The sequence below is a fragment of the Tympanuchus pallidicinctus genome, unplaced genomic scaffold (assembly GCF_026119805.1).
Source record: "Tympanuchus pallidicinctus isolate F22 unplaced genomic scaffold, pur_lepc_1.0 scaffold23, whole genome shotgun sequence".
Classification (NCBI taxonomy): Eukaryota; Metazoa; Chordata; class Aves; order Galliformes; family Phasianidae; genus Tympanuchus; species Tympanuchus pallidicinctus.
The window spans coordinates 4,021,317-4,027,735 of record NW_026294740.1 but is presented as its reverse complement, the minus strand read 5'-3'; the positions used below and the strand labels follow the sequence as shown (position 1 = coordinate 4,027,735).

The 6,419-nt window shown below is 50.8% G+C and overlaps 1 long non-coding RNA gene and 1 other non-coding gene across 2 annotated transcripts; both read left to right on the top strand.

Annotated features, from left to right (window-relative positions):
• The first annotated feature begins 984 nt into the window (after window positions 1-984).
• On the top strand, window positions 985-4,091 carry LOC128083147 (uncharacterized). The gene is made up of 3 exons (XR_008207967.1): window positions 985-1,319; window positions 3,315-3,363; window positions 3,947-4,091. It is a non-coding gene; the product is annotated as an uncharacterized LOC128083147 (long non-coding RNA).
• On the top strand, window positions 1,419-1,587 carry LOC128083310 (small Cajal body-specific RNA 16). Its single transcript, XR_008208031.1, has one exon. It is a non-coding gene; the product is annotated as a small Cajal body-specific RNA 16 (non-coding RNA).
• Window positions 4,092-6,419: the final 2,328 nt, after the last annotated feature.

Sequence of the window (6,419 nt, the reverse complement as noted above, 5' to 3'; positions counted from 1 at the left end):
AAGGCTGCTCTCATTCAGCCCCGATTGGAGCTGTCAGAGCCACTGAAAGGGAAGCACAACTCACCATAAACAGGGCCTCACAAGCCATAAGCACGAAATCAGATCTAAATATTGATTTACTCCACACAAATATATGTGCAATTCCAGCTTCTGAGCACAAGGAGATTTAATGCTTTTTCAGAAGCCCAAGACTGAAACCAAAGCCGTGTTGCAATGCTGATCACATCCTATGCTTTGTGTTTACCTGAGCAAGTCCCCCCTTTTGGAGCTCTCCTCCTTCACCCTGTGGGGCAGGTTGGAGCTCCCTGCGCTCCCTCTGCGTTGGTTTCCCCCTCCCGTGTTTTTCGAGCCCACCCTTAGGCCTCACTCAGGCCTGCATCGGGCCTGCGCGTTGCCATAGCGACGAGGAGCTGGCTGCCTACCCCTTTAAGAGCGTTCCTGGAGGCCGGAAGTGGCTCCGTGCGGCGCTCTGGTTTTCACTTCGTCTCTCTGGTTTTCCTGCCTTTCTGTTTCCGGTGGCGGGCATTGCGAGGGGCGGCGTGGCAGGGGTCCGGGCCTGGGGTGGTCATAGGCGGAGCTGGGGGTCATATTGAGGGCTGGGCATGAGAATATGGGAGCTGGATTAGTCACTGTGGGGATGAGGGTGTAAAGGTTTGGGAAGGAGGGGTCATATAGGGGCATGGGGTTAGGGTATGGGTATGGGAGGAGGAGGAGGGAGAAGGCGGAGGGGTTGTATTGCGGTCTGGGGTCAGGGTATGGGGCGGTGGAGAGTCGTATTTTGGGCTGGAGATGAAGATACAGGGGTTTGAGATGGTCGTGCGGTGAGCTCGAGTTAAGGGTGGAGGTAAGGGCTGGAGTAGAACTAGAGAGTTCAAATTGGGGTCTGCCAGTCAGGGTAGGGGATGTTCAGAGGGTCATATTGGGGCTTGGGGTCACGGAATGGGGGCCTGGGGTAATACTGGGGCCTACAGGTGAAGGTGCAGGGGCTGAGGGGGTTTGTGTTGGGCTGAGGGGCAGGGCGTGAAGTGGGGAGAGGAAGGCTTGAGCAGGGCTGGGGTATCATTTTGCAGGCTGGGGATCAGGGTTCATGAGGCTGGAAGGGAGCACAGTGGGCACTGAGGGGCAGCAGGGCACTGTGAGTAGCGGGGCTGAGGGGAGTAGGGACTATGAGGGGAGGTTATGGGATGCAAATGGACAGGGAGCGTCCCTTGAGTGTCATGTGTCATGGGATCTGTGGTGGAGGTTGTTTCCAGAAGAAATACAGCTCCAACTCATGGCAGAAGATCACTAGGTCTTCTTGGGAAGCCAGCATTCATCAGGTGAGTGCGACTGAGGCAAGGCCAGTGACTCATGCACTCTCCCTGGGTGGGCAGCAGCCACTCAGGAGCCTTTCATGCCCACTGGTGCCACGTAGGCTGAGGGCCTGGGGATGGCTGTTGGCGGCTGTGTCTCAGCCTAGTGCCTGCTGGCCTCACCCGTGGCCCAGATCAACCCCCAGAGGTTCCCCTGCTGGGTTCCTCCTATGCAGTAACAGGTGTGAGCATCCATGCAGCATTCTGATGGTCATGTATGATACTGCACACAATGAGTTGCTGTCTTCAGCTAAAGGAAAGTTCTCTTTACAGCTTGAGGATTAATTTTGTGATGTGTACTGCATCTTTTAAAAGCTGTCTTGTGCTATTAAGCTGTCATTGCTCTTCCTTTACAGGCAGGTTTTACATGTGGAAGGTAGAATTTAGGTACATGGGTGATCATTATTTTCCCCTTGATTTATCACAGGTACTATCTAATTCCCAAACTTTATTTCATGTAATAGGGAGTACCGATAGGCTGGGTCTTTATTTGAACAAACCAAGGTTCTGTTGAAAGCTGTGTACTTTGCCCTCCTGTTGCATCTGTGCTTTTCTTTAGTGTTGACTTTTTTTTCTACAGCCAAGGAGTTCAGCTGAGGTCCCAGCTAAGGCCCTTGTGTGCTCTCGCAGGTGTGGGGCAGGCCTGGATTGGCAACTGGCACCCAAACAGCCCAGACTGCTGGGGTTAAAAAAAAAAATCATTCGCCACCACTAAAAAGGCACTTAATTGTTAATTTTTGGTGTCTGGCAGCTGTGTGTGGTCAGAATGCTATAGGAAAGGATTTTAAAACAAGCAGGGGGTGGGGTGCTGTTTTTATGGATTGTTTTGGTTGATGCTGGTGCACAGAAGACAGGTCTGTGTGGGGCAGTGGTCTCCAGCTTTAGCTGGCTTTCTTGCTAAAACCCTGACTGGGTAATGGGCTCTGTTTGAAAAACACTGCACAGCGCTTAGGAAATCTCCATTTTAATTTGCTTTCGTGTGGCAGTAAAGCAGTGCTAAGGGGTTTCTCTGAGGCTTACTGTGTATGAGCTGGAGCCTTTTGGGCTTTTGCAGGAAGCTTGCCTGGGGTCACGAGAGGAGCTGAAGTGTAGCTGTCATTGCTATTACCAGCCAACAGCAGGGAGGGCCAAGTTCAGCACGACTGAGATGATAAAAGTCTAATGCTCATCTCATTTTTCTTTAAGGGATTTGAACAGAGCTGCCAGATGTTTAGCAGGGCTCAGGCAAAGGGAACAGCAGACATTACTGGGTGCCTGCAGACGTGGGGCACTTCCAGTTAAATCTGCCCAGTTGCCAGCAGCTATTTGAACACATGGGGCTATCCTTATTGGCCATGCCCAGGGGAAGGTCCTACTTCAAGATGGAGACAGACATCAGGTCCTCTGGTCCTCCTCCACAGCAGGGTTGAAATCAAAGCTTGTATAGATTTGTGAGGTGATAAAGTAACTGCCTTCTTAAATGACACCTTTGGCAAAGTGTTTGTTTCATCATTGTCAGGCAGACACGTGTTCAGAATAACCTTGCTTCAGAGTGAGCCAGGCTGCCTGCAGCTTGCAAGGTACTTGTAGATAAAGCATGGTGCTTCCCAGTACCGCATTCAGCTGATGGGCTGAATGCTTATTGCTTTTTCTCACCTATGTCAACTCTGTTTTTCTTGCAGCCCTCACCTAACATAGCAAGTATTGTACCTGATGTAAAACTGTAGCAGTGATGCAGTTTAACGTCACCCTTCTGGTCCTCTGTGGACTGTAAGGTGAATTTTGCTGCCTTTTGACTTCAGCCAACAGTGACAGTTGTGCTTGGATTCAAGTCCATGGTGGCTCAATGAGGATGGGGTTTCTTTTGGGAGGGAGGCTGGCACCTGAGCTGCTGCCTGGGCTCTTGTTTGAGGCTTAGAAGCAGCAGCTTGCAGTGTACACATCACTAATTACTGTGCTTAATGCTTGCTGCTCTTTATGTAGGTGTTCCTGCTGACCATGGAGTGGCTGCTGAATCTGCACCCTCGCCAAGGTAACTGAGCTAAGCTGTGCTCTCTGCACACCAGATGCAAACTGTGTGCTTGGAATTTGAAGCCAATCCTCCCTTTGTCTTCTAATGTTAAATTCACCTGGGCAGAACTGTCTGGCAGTGTCAGGCTGCAGTTAGAAAACATTTCACTTTTGTGCTGCTGCAGACTGACACCCTTTGTTCAGCTTATTACTGGAACAAGCATTTCCATTTCCCTTTCCCTTCACTAATGCCACTCTTGCCTGGGTTACAAATTGGTATTTTCTATCACCTGGGCTTCAGGACAAAGCACGTGGGACCCTAGGTAGAGTGATTGCAAATAACCTGATCTCTGTTGCACCTGGGAAAAGTTATTTGTCTGAGTGAGGATTTTCCTGTCAAGCAACTTTTAAATGACAGAGTATTTCCTCATTTCAATGAATGTGCAGCATAACCATTTGCAAGAGGGCTCTGGGTTGCAGGCTGCTCGTGGAACACTTATTTGCTCTGGTGCCTTGGCTCGCACGCTGAGCAGCCCTGACATCTGTGTGCAGCTTTCCCTGCAGTATGCTTGTTCTGCTTGAATGTCCTGGTCATTTCTTTTCAGGTGGCTGAACCGAAGATCTGTCTGCGTTATGGTGAGAGTTCTGCCCCTGCAGTTCCATTTGTTTATACCTGTGTGGTCTCTTTAGGCTGTAGAAGGTACTTTTGCCAAAGTAGATGGTAAATGTGAATAAATTCCAATTCTTCAAGCTGACTGTTTTTCTTTCTTATTTAATCCCTGCTACTGTGAATAATGTAGGAAGGATTTTAACATGCTGGAGGTGTGCATTTAGGCAAGGAGGCACGTAAAGCTTTCTCCTGTGCTGACACCTGTGTCCAGGGCAGCCATGCTGGAGGGTCGTGGTGCTTTCAAGATCTGAAGGAGTGATTCATTCCTGACAGTTGCTAAAGCAATCCTGAAAAACGTGAGAGCATGTTTGCAGTGTGCCAAGCTCTAGTCTCCGCTAGAGGGTGCGAATGTCTGCAAGAACAGTTGTGTTTCATTGAAACTGGGAGACTTTGTTTCATCAGATGTGCAGGCAGTCAGACTGTGGCAGGATTATGTTCCAGTTGAAAAACTGCTCTCTGTGTTGGCAGCAGCCCAAGTTACATCTGCTTTATGTAACCCATCAGCTGCACTGGCTGTGAAGCCCATGTGATGCTCAGCCCTTGCCATCGTGCATCCTGTCATGCTCTTGAGCAATGTGTGTGTGTGTCCGGGGGGAGGCAGCTCTGCTCTGCGTTTGGTGCTGCTTCCAAGTTCCCTTTCCTTTCATCTGAACAGTAACATCTACCCTTGCTAAGCAAGCAGCAAACAGTAAGTTTTCATTTGCACTGCAAAGAGCCTGGCTTTTGGGTTTCTTCTCGTAGGGGGAATTTTCACTGAATTTGCAGTATTCCCAATGCAAATAAAGCCTGAGGCTGGTGTGCTTTGGAACCGTGCTAGCTGCTGAGCTGATACAGCCTGTGTGTGTGCTTCCCCCGTGCTTGGTGCTTATGCAGAGCTCATCTCACAGTGGACACACTGCTCCTTAACTCCTTTTGCTTCTGCAAAAATAGTAACGCTCTCTCTGGAGGTTTTAATTCGGAGTAGGTCAGCAAGAAGTTGGTCAGTGTTTTTTCCCATCTGCTGGGAGCTGCTGTGTCACAGTCAAGTGCACGGACTGCTGAGAATGGCCCCCAGCTCACCCAGGTTCTTGCTGCAAAAGCAGTGCGGGGCTGAAGCTGATGGATTGCACTGAAGTGCTGCTCTGGTAAAAAGCCTCTTTGTGCAGCTTGCACAGGGGTCTCTGCCTCCAATGTGGAGAGTGGATTAGAGATTGCAAACATCCTTAATTTGAGGAAAGCGCAATGGAGTTGGGAGAAGTGGGTCACTTGTGTATTTGGGGCTCTGGAAACTGCAAATCATGCTTAAGGGTCTTAGTTGGTCATCAGCTGAAGTGACTCTCAAACTGCACTGTAAAAGTGGCGTATGGGGGTCAGGAGCAGTGAGTGCTGTAGCCCTGCTGTCTGAAGGCCCACGTGCCCTGGGAGAATGGATGCACCATGTTAGTCACTGTGTGGCTTCCCTCCAGCTGCTGTGAGCTTCCTTGGGAGAAAATGAGGCAGCTCGCACTGTGCAGGTGGAGCACAGGGGCCCCGAATGGGCTGGAGTCCTGCAGATGAGTGAGGGCATTGCACTGAATGCCTGCCACGTTGGCTCTGCAGACAGGGTGTTTTTTTTTCAAGCCAAGACATTCACTTCAGGATCTTGTCAACCCTTCTTCCTGGAGGACCTTAGATTGGGCTGGGCATCCCTTTGGGTGCACCTCTGCCCCTGATCCAAGCACAGCCCCAAAGCAGTACCCCAGCCTGACTCTCCAAGCACACCCTGTTTATTTCTCTTCCCCAGTCATGAAGGAAGCTGTGAGCAAAGTGCTTTGGTCACCCCGTAGCTCAGGGTCTGTAGGCACAGCCCCACCACCTGAGCGTGATGCAGTGTTGGCAGAGCCCTGGCTGCAGCACATGCCCTGTTGAGCCATGCCCTTGCTTGTGCAGACTGCAGGACGTTCCTCCCTGAGCTCAACGTAGGTCTCTGAAGCAATGAGTTATGCTTGGATGTGCTCCTTGCTTGGAAACAGCTCCAAGATCTGCAGCAGCTCTAAGCCCTTGCATATGTGAGTGGTGCAGCGTCCCCCTGAGTCCCCCAGCCCTGGCAGCTCTGCCTGGCTCTGCTCTGCTCCTTCTGTGCCGTTAGGTCCCAGGGCAATGCCAACACATCCAATTATTTTCTCACTGTGCCCTACTGCAGCTCCTCCTGCCACTGCAGGGATTGGAGCTGCTGCATTGCTGGGGCTGCCTCCTCCAGCACTGCTCAGTCCCTCCATGTTTGAGCAGTGAGGTCATGCTCTCCTCATCCCTTGGCTTGAAAAAGCTGTACCATTGTGCATTGTGTTTTTGCATGGAAATTGGGCTCGATTGTCAGCTCTCCTGCAAAGTGAACCCAAGCACAGAGGCTCGTTGCAATCTCCTCTCGTGTTTCTGACCACAGAGCTAGG